The sequence below is a fragment of the Aethina tumida genome, chromosome 7 (genome assembly GCF_024364675.1).
Source record: "Aethina tumida isolate Nest 87 chromosome 7, icAetTumi1.1, whole genome shotgun sequence".
NCBI classification, from domain to species: Eukaryota; Metazoa; Arthropoda; class Insecta; order Coleoptera; family Nitidulidae; genus Aethina; species Aethina tumida.
The window spans coordinates 6,060,821-6,077,705 of record NC_065441.1 but is presented as its reverse complement, the minus strand read 5'-3'; the positions used below and the strand labels follow the sequence as shown (position 1 = coordinate 6,077,705).

General features: G+C 33.6%; 1 protein-coding gene and 1 long non-coding RNA gene across 2 annotated transcripts in view; one reads left to right on the top strand and one right to left on the bottom strand.

Annotated features, from left to right (window-relative positions):
* The window catches only part of LOC109604411 (uncharacterized), an 80,956-nt gene that overhangs the window by 38,630 nt on the left and 25,441 nt on the right, over window positions 1-16,885 (top strand). The gene's annotated exons all lie outside the window — the stretch shown is intronic.
* On the bottom strand, window positions 15,112-16,856 carry LOC126266181 (uncharacterized). Its single transcript, XR_007548649.1, has 2 exons — window positions 15,940-16,856; window positions 15,112-15,383 (listed from the first exon to the last, which is right to left on the bottom strand). It is a non-coding gene; the product is annotated as an uncharacterized LOC126266181 (long non-coding RNA).

The window sequence follows — 16,885 nt, the reverse complement described above, 5'->3', positions numbered from 1 at the left end:
CACGCCTAATTCATCAGCATCATCAGCACTAAAATAAGATAATATCTAAAATCTAAAGAAAGAATTTTACCTTAAAACTGTTGTATCAATTTGACTAAAATTAGATACATCTTGACTTACATTTCCTCTCTGGAAAACAGCGTGACATATTGTGGTTTAATTGTTGTTTTAAGAGTGTGTTAAAAATAGATTAGACGCGTGTCGGTTTCATGTGTGCGGCGAAATGGTTTTTTGTTGCTACCAAGTGGGGTAGGTGATTTTATAAATATACATACTTAATTTGATCTTAATTTGTCATACTGTATTACTTCAGTTCTGTAATTAGTTCAGTGTGGATGTGACACAATTCTTTGGATTTAACTTGACGATGAGAAAACGAAAACAGTAAGTTTTTTATTTTTCACCACAACCAACAACGTCTTCGTTTTATTACTTTTTTCACGTTTTAAAGAAATATAACCGGTATATGGAAATGAAAATTTCCATTTACATCAAACGTCAATTCGAATAAATTTTACTCAAATCACGTCGATTTTTTTCCTAAAGCCGAAGAGTCTTATTAACCCTGTCGAGTGACTTAAAACTTTGGAAAACCGATGAAAAAATCCACTCGAACCCGGTGAAATTTCCTGCCAACGGGTATTGAATTACCGCCTGTCTGCAAACCGTTCTCTTTTCAATTATCGACCGAAATGCAAACTAAAATATAAATGAATCAATCAAAACCATTGGTTTCTGTTCAATTAGCTTGTGCATAATTGGATGTTATGTGGGAACAAATAAATTTCATATTATCGGTTTACTAAAATTGATTAATCTTAATAATAAGTTACTGGTTAGGTTTATTATGTCAATCTAATAATTTATTTTAAAATACTGTACTTTAATCAATTAACGTCGTTCCTTTTGTGTAGTTTTTCGCGTTCATCCATTTAAAAACTCCACGTTTTCCTCGCATTTTTAAACATTTCGCCCCAAACAAACAAATGGTTAATTAAAACCTTTCACAATGACCACTTAATAAGTATCGATCTTCAACATTCCAATCATTTTTACATTAAACTAGAATCGAAATCCTTGTGCTCGATACCATTGTGTGTTTTCGCCATTCCTCACCAACTCATATGGTTAAAATAATAAAAAGTACTATGACATTATGCTTTTAATTAACGTCGATTTCCCCACTCTAGCTTGCATTCTTGTTAGATATACGTTTAGGAACTGCGGAAGGTTATTGTGCGCTCGAGGTATTGCAAATTGATTGCAATGTCGGTGTTTTTTAATTTAGATGGTCATAAACCACGGCTCATTTGAGTTCGGAGTTCTGTTGAAATGACCATTAAGTATGGTTAAAATGTTTAATTAATTTTCATATGCGACGCAGATGAACTGTAAAGTTTAAGTGGTGTTCTACTTAATTAAAGGTAGATAAATGTAAAATTTAATCTTTTACCCGTTTTCTAATGTTGTAGTTTCGTTGTGTTTGACTATAATTTGTGCTTTATTTTGGTTGTTGTCGATCAGAAAGGTGATTAACATCGGCTAAATCTCATTAATACAATGACATATGTTCTATTCAAATGAATGTTGCTCCCAGACTAGATAACGTTGAATAAATTACGGTTAATTTATCGATGCCGTCAACAAATTTACTTTCGAAGGCTTCTGGCTCCCATCAAAATTCGTATGAATTTTTGCTTAAAAAATATTATGGATGTAGGTCAACCCAGCATTGACATTTATCATTGAACTATTGCAGCACGAAATCAATATGATCATGAACATTTTTCATTAGTATCGTTCGTGGTTCACTTCCCCATTTTTCACATGAAATCTCTCTGGCAACTCAGCCTTTCCCATTTCTTTCCCCCTCGTCTCTAAGGATTCTATTTAAATGCACAAAGACGACCACAGTCAGTGTTGCCAACTGGGTCTCCTGTGTTCGTTAGCAAAAAAAAAAAAATCAACAACAACGACGATGAAAAAGCAGGTTGATTAAAAACCGCAAAACACGCCGTCGGTTTTGTGTTTGGGACCGCTTTTCGGCCTCTCGTCTGATGGGTCCAGAATTACTGGGACCGACCGCGTGATGGTCTGATCTATCTGTTCATTGTTCCAGATTTCGATTCGATGTTGTCAGTGTTTTAAATTCTTGGTACACTACAAAAAATCAAGTAAATCTAAGCCGTTCGCGGATTTTCAAGTGCTAGATTTGGAAAGAAAGTTTTGAAGCTCCAGAGGCTATAAATCTTAAAACCTTGAAGTGGACAATAGACATTTCAATTCAAGCATTAAAAAACAATGTAAAAAGACCTGCAACATTATCAATTTATCCTTTTATCTTCCATCTGTGATAGGAAGGAGCTTGTAAACAACAAAGGAACAGCCGGTACTGAAAACGTGCAGAAATATATCGTGCCTTACCTTGAATTTCTATAGTCTAATCTAACAGGCCATTAAAAAATCTACGACCTTGCAAAATGCAATTAAAACAGTTATGCGAGGAAAACGAAAAAAAGCTGTTTATGTACAGTCGAACGACGATGATGAAACCGGTGTAAAAAAGTGTAATTGCTTTAAGAGGTACAAAAAAGGACATCCAAAGCTCCATTAGAAAATTAAGAGGGGAAGTATTCCCTGAATTTGCAGGATTTTAATTTTCAAGAAATATGTTAATTAAGATTTAGCAACAAAAAAACTGTTGTAATGTGTCCAATTCCTAGAACTGAAACGGTTGGTGAAACATGATCTTATTCCTTCAATTAACAACAGCAAATATTTGTGATTTATGACGAGCATGTCTGTTAGTTTTTCGCTTAATCCCTTTTCCTTCCATTATCGCTAGAACTGTGAAAATTGAAAGGCTTGACAACATCGACATATCGAACGGAAAGGGAACGTCGTTGGTAGTCGCGCGAAAGACAGAGACGGAGCCAGGTCAACGGACCTAATAGAAGGTCATTTAGAGCCGAGAAATGCCTCATGCATCTTCCGCCAAACACGTGGGCAGTTCTAAAAGTCCCCTGCGCGCGGCTTTCCGTTTGTGTTTGGTGCGAACATCCACCTCCTGGAACCGCACGGAACATATTTCCAGTCGGCGACTCGCACATGGACCTTTGCCAATTGTTCTGATCGAACGGACACGTGTTTGGTAAAAATGAATCAATGTTATGGTACTATCACGTCATGCGTTTGTCTTTCTTGCACGGATAAACACCCGACATAATCTGTTAATTACGGTCTGGTCGGATGGAGATTCTCCGCCTCGTTTCCAAGAAACGCTCCCACACATGTTCATCTCCGCACCACGGTCTTGTACGATTTAGAAACAGAAACCGCTCGAAAGTAAAAAGTGGAATAAGTCGAGGTGCACGAGAGAAAAGAGCGGACGAACGTGGGCGATGTGAATATCGAGGTGCCGCACAGGAAATGTGCCACATCGAATGTATTCGTATACGTGCCAAAAAAAAAGTACAACGGCCGTGCACCATGACTCGATCGTGGCTAATCATAATAATAATCAGTGACGCGAGTTACGCCGCGAAAGTATTGCGGCACTGTTGATTGTTTGCTTTGAATGCGTAACGGCGGTTTATTTTGCGAGGATTGACTCAGTGCAAAACCAAACATGTTACTTTGTTTTGTGGAAACGGTTCGTGAGATTTTAGATAATTTAGATAAATAATTTAAACATCCTCTTACACACTTATTTTTTGTAATGCAAATACCTTTACAGTTTTGGTTCAAGACTACAACGGAAGATGGAACATTAAAATACTCGTTTTGGAAGACGGTCGTTCAAATTTATTAATCTTTTATTTTTTAAATGGTGCCTAGTAATATAAAAGTATTGGTAGCATCATCAAATCACTTACTGGTCCAGAGGTACAAGTTAAATCACTCAATATCAGGGAGACTTTTGTGTTTTATTACATCTCTATATTAAAAATGGTAGCCAATTTAGTACCACTTCCAAATCACTATAAATTTTTGTTGGTAACCTACTGGTCCAGAGAAACTGGATAAATCATCCAATATCAAGAAGGTACTTGTTAAAATTTACTAAATCTTTGTATTAGAGAGAGCAACACTAATCACTATAAGTTTCTGTTGGTAATTTACGTGTCCGGAGGTACTGGATAAATCACTCGATATCAGGAAAGTAGTTGTTAAAATTGATTAAATCCTTATACTAAAGATGGAAACCAGCATTAGTACCACTTCCAAATCACTATAAATTTCTGTCGGTCTAGAAGTATTAATGCAATTACAAAAACTACTTGAAAATGTCTGAAAATGTTATGTTGGTAAACCATTTACATGAATCCAATTAAGCAATTTCTCCCTCCAACATTTGAAAGTATTAGAACTGCAACTTAATAAATTACCACGACGATTTGTCTTCCTCCGTCAATTTAATAATACAAAATTAATTGTGGGAGATAAATCAAAACGCCTGTGATACTTTACAATTACAACACGTACAAACATTTTCACTTAAGCATCAAGTACCGTCTAATCGAACCGTTCCAAATTCACACGACCACGCTTAATATTAATAAACCGGTCGATTTGCATTTCCATAATCAATTATTTTAAAATCATTACCCCCGGATTGCGAAAGTCGTTCAACTGTCCCTCCCGTCCGTCAATTATTCCGTTGTTTTTTCGTTCAGCTTAATTGAATTAGTCACATAAATAATTATCTCGTTATCTCTGACATCTTCTTTTAGCACGGTATATCGATCGCATGGCTGAGTTTGAATTTCCACGAATTGAATTACGGTTTAATCGAGTGATTGTCGGCCGGATTTTGTACGTTTTCCGTCATTGAACTTGGCCTGGCCCTTTTGTTTTGCCGCAGTTTCCAGTCCTTGATTTGGTTGTTTTCTTTTTCGGATGAAGTCGTATAAAGTATCAATTTCTGGTTATGTTACAATTCTGTTTTTTTATAATTTTTTGTTTTTCGTTTAATATAAGTGAAAATTTTTGCAGTAATATAACCCTAAGATAAGCCATCTCTTCTCCTCTTTTCTCTTCCCTTCCCCTTCTCCTTTCAACCCCCTTCTTTCCCACCCTCCTCTTTTCTTCCTTGGTTTTCATTCTCTCTTTTTATCTTTTCTTCTCTTGCCTCCTCTCCTCTTCCCTTCCCCTATTTTTTCTTTTCTTCCCTCCTCTACCATTTCCTTCCTTTACTATATTACAGATATTCTTCATTGCTTCGCTTCTTTCTTCTTTTCTCAAACTTTCTTTACACATCTTCTTTTTGAATAACAATTTTGATATAACAACTGTATCTATAATATTCACAAAGGATTGTAAGTTAAAAAACATGTTAGTTAGTTATCAGCATTGATTATAAAATCTGATATACGCTTTTGCTGCAATACATTATATTTGTTGAGTATTTAACACCTGCATATCCTGTATCAACTGTTTGCAAACGATAAGGCTATTTTTTCTACCAACAGTCAATATTCAACCTCCAACAGAGTTACTCATGAATATTACAGATGTGATGTGGTTTTGGAAAATAAATGCAGAAAAGTAAGTAATAAAAACTGATATTATAATATTATTATATTATTATTATATTATTATTATATTATTATATTATACTTTGCTAAGAGGCGTTCTGACCTGGTAGTTTTATGGCACGATAGACACGGTCGTTCCCGGAAAACCAGTCGTTCCCGCAATCAAAACCTCCGAACAAGAGTGAAATCGTCGATTACGGTACCACTTCAAGTGCGGTGCAATAAACCGGGCGTCGCCGAAATAATGGCATTGTATCAGTCGGTCGTCGTTGGGCCTACCGTCGGACCCGCCGACCACGAAATTCGGAAAGGAAGGTGAAGGTAACCGCGCGCGGTCCATTGAGACCGAAATTCGTGTCTTCGAACTTGAACCCGGTGCGTCTGTCTGGCTGCGGCCTTGTGGCGCACGTTCACCTCGCATTGGGTCGGTTCCACGGCTCTTCTTCTTTCTTCGCCGCCTCACCAAGCGCTGCTTGACCCGTTTCGCACCGGACAGGGGTTAAATTCCGCTCACAAAGGGGCCCCCGGTTCGCTCTTTCGACGGTTCTTTACGACCTGGGATTTAATCGAAGTCCGACAATGAGCCATTGTAGAATTAACTTTTCGTCTCTACCTGACGGACTGTGGACAATGTCCGAGGGGAAACTAGAGACGGCCGTCTTTTGGCATGTTTACCAAACACACCTTTCAATATTCTGAATGTACGAGCTAATTGTAGCAAACACGATAAGAGGATAATATACCCCTATCACTCTTAAAGTGACAAATCAATTTCTTTTCGATTAACTTTAATAGGATGCAGAAAGAGTAATTTTTACACCAACAAATGGCAACGTTGTTCCTTCCTTAGTTGACATCGTGCACAGGATAAGGGAAAGAACATTTGTGTATTTGTGGCAAGGGGAACACGATCCCGGTTTATCGCTTAGCGATGACACATTTACTCTCTGCGATTTAGATCTGTATCACCGCACAAAACATAAAATACATCCATTGTCGTAGGTTGCGAAGTGGACGTCCGGTCAGCCGGTCAACGTGCGCCTTTTAAAAAGTAATTTTTCAACTTGTAGATTTCCTTAAGCTGTATTAAATTTCAAACGTCGTGTCAAGAATCTCAGCGTAAGATGCACTGTAAGTACATTAAGTCACTCGATGCATGACACTGTAATTGTATCTTATGCATGTCATAATAAGATTAAACAAAAGATTTCACAGTAGAACAAGTATAAACATCGCAACAACTAAATTACGCCCGTTTACGTTACACCCAGTTTACCAAGTGGTTTGGTGTTTAAATAAGACAACTAATTACCTGTGTATGTAACTGTATTACATTCATCCACAGGTTGAATTTATAATAGAAACTTGTAATTAATACGATATGATGATTATTCAGCCAGTAAATGTCTGTTAATCTAAAGTTAATAATGACCGGGGATTCCCAAGGAAAATATAACCTATAAACTAAACTCGAATACTTGACGTGCTTCAGATACCTCTAAACATTAATGTAATCAGCAAGGCGAATTTTGGTTAATAAACTTACGTATACGTATTTGGGGGGATTCTCAGATTAATACCGTTTCTGTATTAGCAAACTTGCAAGTTCGACCGATTGTAAGAATCACATTCTGGCAGTGCATTAGCCGTATAATGCCGTAACTGCGCAATTTTCGTCGGAATAGGGTGAACGTGCGATATAAATCATAGTCAGGTTATTTTTAAGGCGACCCCTTTTGACATTATTGCATACATGATTTTAATCAATCGCATTAAAGCCTTAAAGTGTTTCCGTTTTACAAAATTACACATTTTAATTGAAGCGGAAGTGTTACACGTATGTTTATTAATGTATCCTGTGTTTTATGTTTATTACTATATTAATACTATATATGAGGAGTTATTGGTACGATTTGAAGGAAATATGTGTACATTCTCAATGTTGGAGTTCACACTGTTAATTTGTAAAATTTTTGTTACAGGTAAGATTGTTTATCTTGGAGGTAAACTACGCCTATGTACTTGCTTTTCACTAGGGGAGTTATGTAAAACGATAAACGAAGGCAGATGTGATTAGATAATAAAATTCAACAACAAACAGGTGATAATTAAAGATAGATAAACTGAAAGCGTTCCTGGTTTTTATAGATATTGGTTTAATGAGAAAATGTATTATTCCTAGAAATCATAAAGTAGATAATTATAAAAAGGCTTTTTAAACCTTGTAGAAATTTTTATCTTCATCTCACGTCAAGATAATACTTTGTCACAACTGAGCAATTATTTTTGCTACATTTAATCAATCTTCAGAATCAATCGAATGGTATTAATGAATGAGGACTGTCCTTCAATAAAACGAACATCGACGTGGAATGTTTGCGGTTAATAACAATGTCCATATTTTCCTCTTATCTGAAATTATCCTTTAAACTGGACCAACGTGTGTATGTACAACATCAATCGGGAATTTATGGGCGTCGAATCGGTTACTTTGTACCAGTTAATGAACCCCTTTGTTTCCCTTGCCAATTAATAATTATCCTTTGGACATTAACTGTGCAATTTCGGTGTATAATTGAAAAAATGGCGATTTGTTAGGTTGGGGATAAGTCGAGACTATTAACGAGGGTGAAATATCATTGCAATCTGACACACAAGGACATAAAAGATCATTTGTATTCAAAATAATAAACAGCATCCTTTTGAAATGTAAATACATGTATGCATATAAATATGAAAGCCTTAACAAGCATTATTGTGAAAATAATTTAGTCATACACAACATATAATTAATATCAAAGATATTTTTTCTATGAAACTAAATATTACATGAAAAGGTATATGTTGTAAATGAAACTTTTAAGTTATGTAAACACAAATCAATATTTATTATGGACTGAAAAGTTGTATTTGAAATACTGCTGTAAATTCCCTAGATTAAATATCATTTCAAACATAAAATTGGAGATTTTAAATATTTTTACAACGCAATTTAAATTCAACTTCATATTTTTCTACTGCAAGAAGTAGTATTAACTTTATGAAAAATCTCTTGAATCAGAAATATTACTTTATCGAAATATACGAGTTAAATGAATATAATTCAAATCCGAATATTTTTTAACCATCATTGTAAATATTGAAAACATTTTTATTTAAACCGTACAATACAATTTAAAATGAAATTAATAGCGATAACAAAAGATAATAAATTAATAAAAATGAGAAATCCACAAATTACCACAGATAGTTTCAAAAACAGTTGTATGAAACTAAATATTAGATGAAGAAGTATCTGTCGTAAATAAACCTTAAAGTTGTTTAGAACAAAAATCAATAATTCATATGAACTGAAAGTTTTGTTTAAAAGTAATAATACTGTGGACGTGGAATGACAGCATTTTTATTATCTCAAATGTAAAATTAGAGTTTTTAAATATTTTTATAGTGCATTTTAATCCCCACTTCATATTTTATTGGCATTCTATTGCTACTTGAAATTGTATTAACTTAATAAATTCTCACGGATGAGTTAAATGAAAATAAATGATTACAATTCACAACAGAACTATTGTTCAAATAATTTTGTAAAAGTATAAAATAATATTATTTAAAATCTTTCTAAAGCAGATGGAAAATAAATACTATTTCAATTGCAATTAACAACTTGAAAAAGAAGAATTAATTTTATATACTTGTTGTACAACAGAAATAAATAAACACAACTAATTACTTTACTTTTAAAGGAGAGTAAATTAATAAAAATGGAAAAACTGTAAATAAGCAGAACTTTGTTGGGAACGTTAATTTAATATAAATTAAAATTGTTCCAGAGTAAATTTAGAGGTCCACCTTTGGTTCTAGAGTTTCATTACAAACTCTAACTATATTAAATTACGTCGTTTGCATGCGTTTGTATTTACGCAGGTGCTAAAACTAACCCTTACACGTTGCGTTGAAAAAAAAAACACAGGTCAATATTTACTGATACTTGATCAATATAAAGTATGTCAATAATTTGATTATAATAAATTTAAAGTTGAGTAATTCTCACCGGCAGTCGCTTTCGCATTTGCATTATAAAAGGTCAATAATTATTATGTATTGCACCCCAGAGGATTAGGATTTTAGTTTGCACAATAGCAAGTTCGCTGGCAGGTACGTGTTTCCCATTGCAGTCGAGAACTGTTAACAACTGTTCATGTGGAATGTATATTTTTTTATGGGCCCATAAATAACTGATTGCAGTATTAGTTAAAGGCCTTTGATTTAAACGAAACTACAAGGAATAACTTCGGATTTTGTTGCACCTGACTTGTGACGAAATCATTTTATTGTGCGGTTGATATTGACCGCCCACCGTAACTATTACGAGACTTACCATGTAACTGGCTTAACATATTGTGTTCGATTTTTAATGAACGGAAAAAAGTTTCATGTGTGCAACATTGTTACTTTATGTTATGAGCTGGTCTAATTATTCATATGAACTTACTAACCCCATTTTGTGCACATGTTTGTAAGTTTGAACACATATTTATCTGAAACTGTTGAACTGATTTAATAACATAATATGGTTTGTTTGTAGTTGACGTGTGTTTTACATTACACTTCTACTCTATTACGTCTGTTTTTGAGGTACTTTAACAAAAGTAGACATATGCTAATAGTTATTTTCTTACAGGTAAAGATAAAATGAAGTTACAAATTTTTACTTTTCTTTGTTCTCTGGTACGTCAATTTCAAATAAGGGATCTTTATCTACTATAAATTTCAACTGAATTAGAATTTTAACAAAAGTCGTAATTTTCTTACACGTAAAATTAGTGTGTCATTTTAAATGTTTTTGAAATTATAAAGTATAATTCTTATTTGCAGTTTGATATATACTGAATCATGTGTAAATTTGTAAACATTCTATGTAGTTTTAATTTCGTTTTAAAGGAAACTTTTACAAAAGTATTCTTAGTTAAGTAGCTAAAGCTCTCTTACAAAAGTCATAGATTACATTTTACTCGCACTTTGATACTTCTATTTATATAAAAGAAATTTATTATTTATTTTTATTTTCAATGTAAACGAGTCTATACAGAAAGCAGGGCTAAGAGTATTTTTTTACAAATATTATATGGATACAGAATAGTATTCTTTAAAATATTCTTTTTTAAATAAAGGATATTTGATTGACAATCTTCTTTATCTAGTTTTAATTTCAATATAAAACATATTTGAACAAAAGTAGGGTTATCTCAATTAAGCTTCATTAAGTTAGTGTCTCGTTTAGAACGTTCTTGTTCAGTTTGTCATATCCAATTCAGTAGTAAATCCTCAATTTATTGAACGACACAACCCTTTCATCCCTTGTCGTGCTCTCATAATTGTTGTCCAATCCACAGACGGATTTTTTTCAGTTGCACAATGACCGCATGGCCTGCATAATCGAATATCATACGCCGCCACGTACGATGGCGAAAAGGGCGCGGGATTCGCCTTTGATGTGCACGACAAACCGGTTTGTTGATAAGGGTTGTCCCTTCGTAGTCACGTGACCGCCGAGGAGGGTGGCGACGCGACACGATCCTTGTTATTTTTTTTTTGGACGGCGCTGCTAAATCGGATATTGGGGAATTTTGTGCATATTTTTTTCGATTGATGGGATGAAATTAAGTGGAGCGTGGTTATTAATTGCGGTGGTGCGCCGTTTTAGGTGGCACGAATCCGCTTTTGATCTCGCCTGTTGGTTTAAGGTCAATTTTAGATAAGAGGAAATAATGAACATTGCATTTGACCAGTAAACATTGTTAATCGGACGGTGGCGGTGTCCGCGTCTGTTTAATTAAAGGGTTAATGATTGCGTTTATTAGTTCATTTCGGAGTGATCGGTAATAAATAAATATGCACAGTAGACGCAATTTATTATTTTTTATTTACCCTGCTAACTTTTAATCCGTTTTCTGTTTACGTTTATTCCATGTTTTTTATACGTTTTTAAAAAATATATGTTGATATTTTACATTATATGTGTTTGTTTTAATACTGTATGTTGTATTTACTTCGTAAAATTTAATAACTACATATACATATAAATAAAACAAATATTAATATTGACATTACTTTTGATATTCATATTAATATTAATAACAATTACTAATTCATAGATTAGCTAAATGTCTTATATAAAATTAAAGTAACTAAATGTTTTACGACTAATATTCATAAATATTTTATATTTTTGTAATAATAACAACAAATTTACTTTTACAAAAAATGTATTGTTATTTTCATATTTTATTATCTATTAAAAATATTATTGTTCTTTATGTGCATCTTTCAAATTGCATTTTAAAAATATGCACTTTATGAGTTGTATATTTTATTCATTCAGAGGGATTAAAGTAATATTTGCCATTCCACAGAATATATGATGTTAATATTATTTCGTTTGGTCATAAAATGGTGTGAATTTTGCAATAAACATTTTTATAAAGTTTAATTTGATGTTTAAGTGTGTTCATATGTATGTACATGTATGTATTTTATTATACTTTCTTGAGAATTTATTTGCATTTAAGTGCATAACCAAAATTTAAATAATTAAAAATCAATCCTCAAATTATTAAAATTAAATTTATTTATTGAAACCTTTCAAAGTAATTTAATTAAAAATCACACATTATTTTGATATGTACAATTTTTAACAATATATATATATATATATATATATATATATATATATATATATATATATATAAAAGAATTTTTTTAAATGTTGTTCATGTTATTTGGATTTATTTACAAAAGCTTTAATATTTTAAAAATATTTTCAATATTATTTATTTCATTAAAGTAATTGTTAAAACTTTATTTTTTATTTTATTATTTTTAATCCAACTATGTATAACATAAAATACCATTTTTTGAAACAACTTGTTTTTATTTAATTAATATATTTTTAATTGGTTTTGGTTTTATTGTTATATATAAAAACGAACATCAGACATTATTAAAATGTTTCAAAAACATTTTAATACTAATTATAGACAGATGTTTATTTTAATACTAAACATAATAGATTTAAATAGATAAAAGAACCTTGGTTGCGAAATTCGTGTTTTAACACACGTTGCCTTGTCTACAAACATCAAATCTAATCCATTTTAAACACGTCTACATTTCAATAAATTTTAATAGAGTTATCATTTTTTTATAAACAATTCCTAACAGACCATAACATGTACGGGGTCTGCCCACTCTTGTTATAGTTTATTGACTTTTTTTAATATTAAACGATTTGGCTCGGGGCTCAGAAAACCGGACATAAATCAAAGATGATTCGGAATGACCCGTGAAGAGGTAGCGGCATAAAATCCAGAAATTATACATATTTTACGGCCATAAATTAATTTCATAACACTTTCGAGGAACAATTGCGAGTTGTTAAGTGTGCACACCTAGGTCCAAGTGAAAGAGTAACTGCGAAACGAGCCAAAGTCGCAGTTTGAGCGCGAACAAAAAGCGTAGGGGCGCACCGCACGCGGCACCAAACCCGAATGGGGAGCGGAGCGAGACAGAGAATTGGGGTGTAAGCCGTATTCAAACTGGGAAAACCTGATTTATTATACGACAGTAGCGCACGACAGAAAAAATGCCTCGTTTGATGTTTAAAAATATTTATTTTTGGAAAAATTCTTGTGGTTAAAATAAAATCTTTTATGTGTTATCTACGCAACGTTGATTAGATACAAATTCTTATTTTTAAACAATGTTTATTTATTTCATAATGAATGTAATAAGTGTCGTAATAGCATCGATTAATAAATCAATTATAACAAAATAACTTAAATAAATTTTGTGTATTATTAGTAATCTATGATAAATTATAATATAATAATATACCACGTGTTAATGATTTTTAGTTGCTGTCAGATGTGCATAATTACACAAGATGCCGATGAAGAACTTCGGACGTTTATTGTTTGATGCAGTTTATTGCCGCCATAAACGCAGCCTCCAGCAATCCATCCTCGCTATATTATTATACCTCAGGTATAAAGTTGCCAATGCAAAATTACAACAAAACAACTCAATATTCAGATTTAAGTCGACTTTATTGTAATAATATACTTGTCAAAACAAGCAACAAAATGTTGTTTCTAAACAAACTAGTTTAAAATTAACAAAAATATTACAATCAGATACAAATGGAACTAGCAATTGTAGGTTTGAAATAAATAAAAGATATCAAAATAAACATCAACTTTTCTAAACCACTGAGCCACATTTTCTAATCAAACTAGAAGCCTGGTTCCAGATAAACTGCAAAGGCAAAGGTTCCAAACAGGACCACTGAAAATTTAAAGGAAATCTTATCGACTATCTTTAAAAATTGAAGGAGATAAAAGTGCCAAACAAATTACAAAATTAAATACAAAGTAAGTCATAAGCACAATGTTATAAAATTGAACAAACCAATGTTTCTAATAAATTTACAATTGAAAGTACAGAAAATATCAACATAATCTTTAAACATCTTCTAAAAAAGCTAGAATCTAGGTTCCAGATAAACTGCAAAGCTCAATGTAAAGAAAAACGTACGCGCAATCTTTAAAAATTGAACAAGACAATGTTTCCAAACAAACCACAAGCTAAGAATGAAAAAAGACATCACCACAATCCCCAAAACTTGATGAACAAGACAGGTAGCAAAAGCCGTCAATAAATCAAATCAAGGCAGGAAAGAGTTTTACTAAAGAAAAAAACAACAATGGGGAGCAAACACAATTACAATGACGAAAACCATTACAATGTCAGCGTCAAACAAAAGCAAACCGAAACTAGTCTATTCGCTAAAAAACCGAATTATTTTAAGACACCTGCGCCCGAGGCTACCGCAGGCTCTTTAAATTGCGTAACGGTATCCCGGCTTCACGGGCGATAATAATTTATCGTTTAAAAGAAAACAGGTTTGTTATTTTTTTCGTTTACTTTCAATATTTTGTTGTAAACAAATAAGACGGGCCGCGCGTTAACGAGCGAATGCAAGTGCAGTTGGGCCCGCTGCGTTTCCAACGCAAACAAATGGTCGAATAGCTACGGGATAGTTCTGCCGAGTGGTTCACACTGCGAGTATCGTTACTTACTTGGTTCCGAGGAATTAACTTCAGAAGACGTTGTAAAACATCCGATAACTGACGTGATATTAACAGTAGAAAATCAAAAGTGCACTGTTAGATTAATTATAAAATAAAAAGTGAAGAGTGAATTGCTTGATAATTGAATAATATAATACAACTCAAATACATCAAAATGTTTTAATAATAAAAAATTAATTAAGTTAATTGTTTTATTTCAAATTTTGCATTTATAAATGAAATGTGAAAATATCCTGAAGCTTCATAAAAATTGAATTCGAAATTATACTGGAATTTAAAATTTCGTTTTATTTATTGAAATTTCAAATATAAATTTATACTTCGCAAAAATGAACATTTTCTATTTATGTAGGATATATATATATATATATGATAGATTAGCGACTGTTAATCTGTCTTTTTAGTTTGATTAAAACACTAAATTCACAATAATACGCTTTATTACAACAAACGTACTTTAACCCTCGACATCTAAAGCTTGACTGCTCGGTTCTTTCTTAAGAACTGCCCCGATTATTAAATGTAAACAAATACTTCAGATTTGCTTATGAAACAAAACTAGTCTAAATAGATGTGAGCACGTCGCATCGGTCCATCGGTGAAGGTGATGACGTAAGCTAACACGGCCTTCCTGACATGTGGGGCGTCCTCGCACCTTCCGCAGTTTTGCAAAGATTCACCTGACACCGGTAATCTGTAAACATTATAACAGCAGTACAAGCTCAAAATATATTCGAAGAACTAAGTCTAAACCTTATTTCATTTAACAAAATAGACTGTTATGTGGCACAGTTAACAACCACTAGAAGCACAGAGGCGGCTCAACCATCAACAGGTCTGTTACACCCATGTCTCTCAAGTGCTATCAAAAGATACCATATTCTAGCCAGGAGCTCAGAGGCGGTTCAACCACTACCAGGTCTATTACCCGCTTGTCTCACAGACCCAGAACACAACAATCTAAGCCTGCAGAGCAGGGACCTTAAAAATAGCCTGCCGAGCAGGGACCTTTAAACATAGCCTGCAAAGTAGGGACCTTAAACATAGCCTGCAAAGTAGGGACCTCAAACATAGCCTGCGACGCAGGGACCTTAAAAATAGCCTGCCGAGCAGGGACCTTAATCATAGCCTACTAAGCAGGGACCTTCACATATAGCCTGATACACAGGGACCTTAAACAGCCTACTAAGCAGGGACCTTTACACACATTCACACATCAATCTTATTAAATAAATCTATATCCATCATACCTTATAGAATTTCTGTATCTGGCCAGGTTCGTAACTGTTCATGCGCTGCTATTGTTGTTCTACCTCGGCTGCCAATCCTTCGGAGTGCGTACCTCTCATTAGGTAAACAATGCGTTACCTCAAAGGGTCCGTGATACTTTGGTTTCAATTTTCCTCCATTCGACAGCTGACTATTTTCAATAACAACTTTATCACCAACAGCGTATGGTATTGCCGGCACTCTTTTCTTATTAAAGTTTGTAATTGTTCTACTGGTTACTTCGCACACGCGACTGTGAGCTTGTTGTCTAAGTATTTCAGCGTCCACATCACTTGTCTGTATTGGCACACCATTTAACAGTTCGTTAGTTGCTCTCAGACGTCGATTTTCACCAAACATTAATATCCACGGCGCGAATCCTGTCGATTTGTTCACAGTTACATTAAAATCGTCCTCAATATCAGGTAGCACTTTTGTCCATTTATTTTCGTCTTTTTCATTCAACACAGCACGCATCGCATTAAACAAACTTCTCATAACGCGTTCCACTTGTCCATTACCTCTAGGAACTCCTGTTGCAATTAGGTGTAGCTCAACAGAGTTATCATTGAGAAATTCTCGAAATTTACTCGCTACAAATGCTGTTCCCCGATCAGCTATTATTCGTTTTGGTCGACCCAATTCCATAAATAATGCATCTAATGCCTTTATAGTACATTCGGCATTTTTTTGTCTAATAGGACAAAATCGCACAAATTTAGTAAAAGCGTCTATAACCACTAAAATTTGAGTGCATTTATTAGATTTGACCAAAGGTCCGGCATGGTCAATATGCCACGTATCCATTTTACTTGAAGGTTTCGTTTTCTGTTGAGACAATCCACTCCGTTTTCCAGTAAAAGATTTACCCAACACACACGATCTACAATTTGCAACATATTTGCGTACTGTTTTACCCATGCGTGG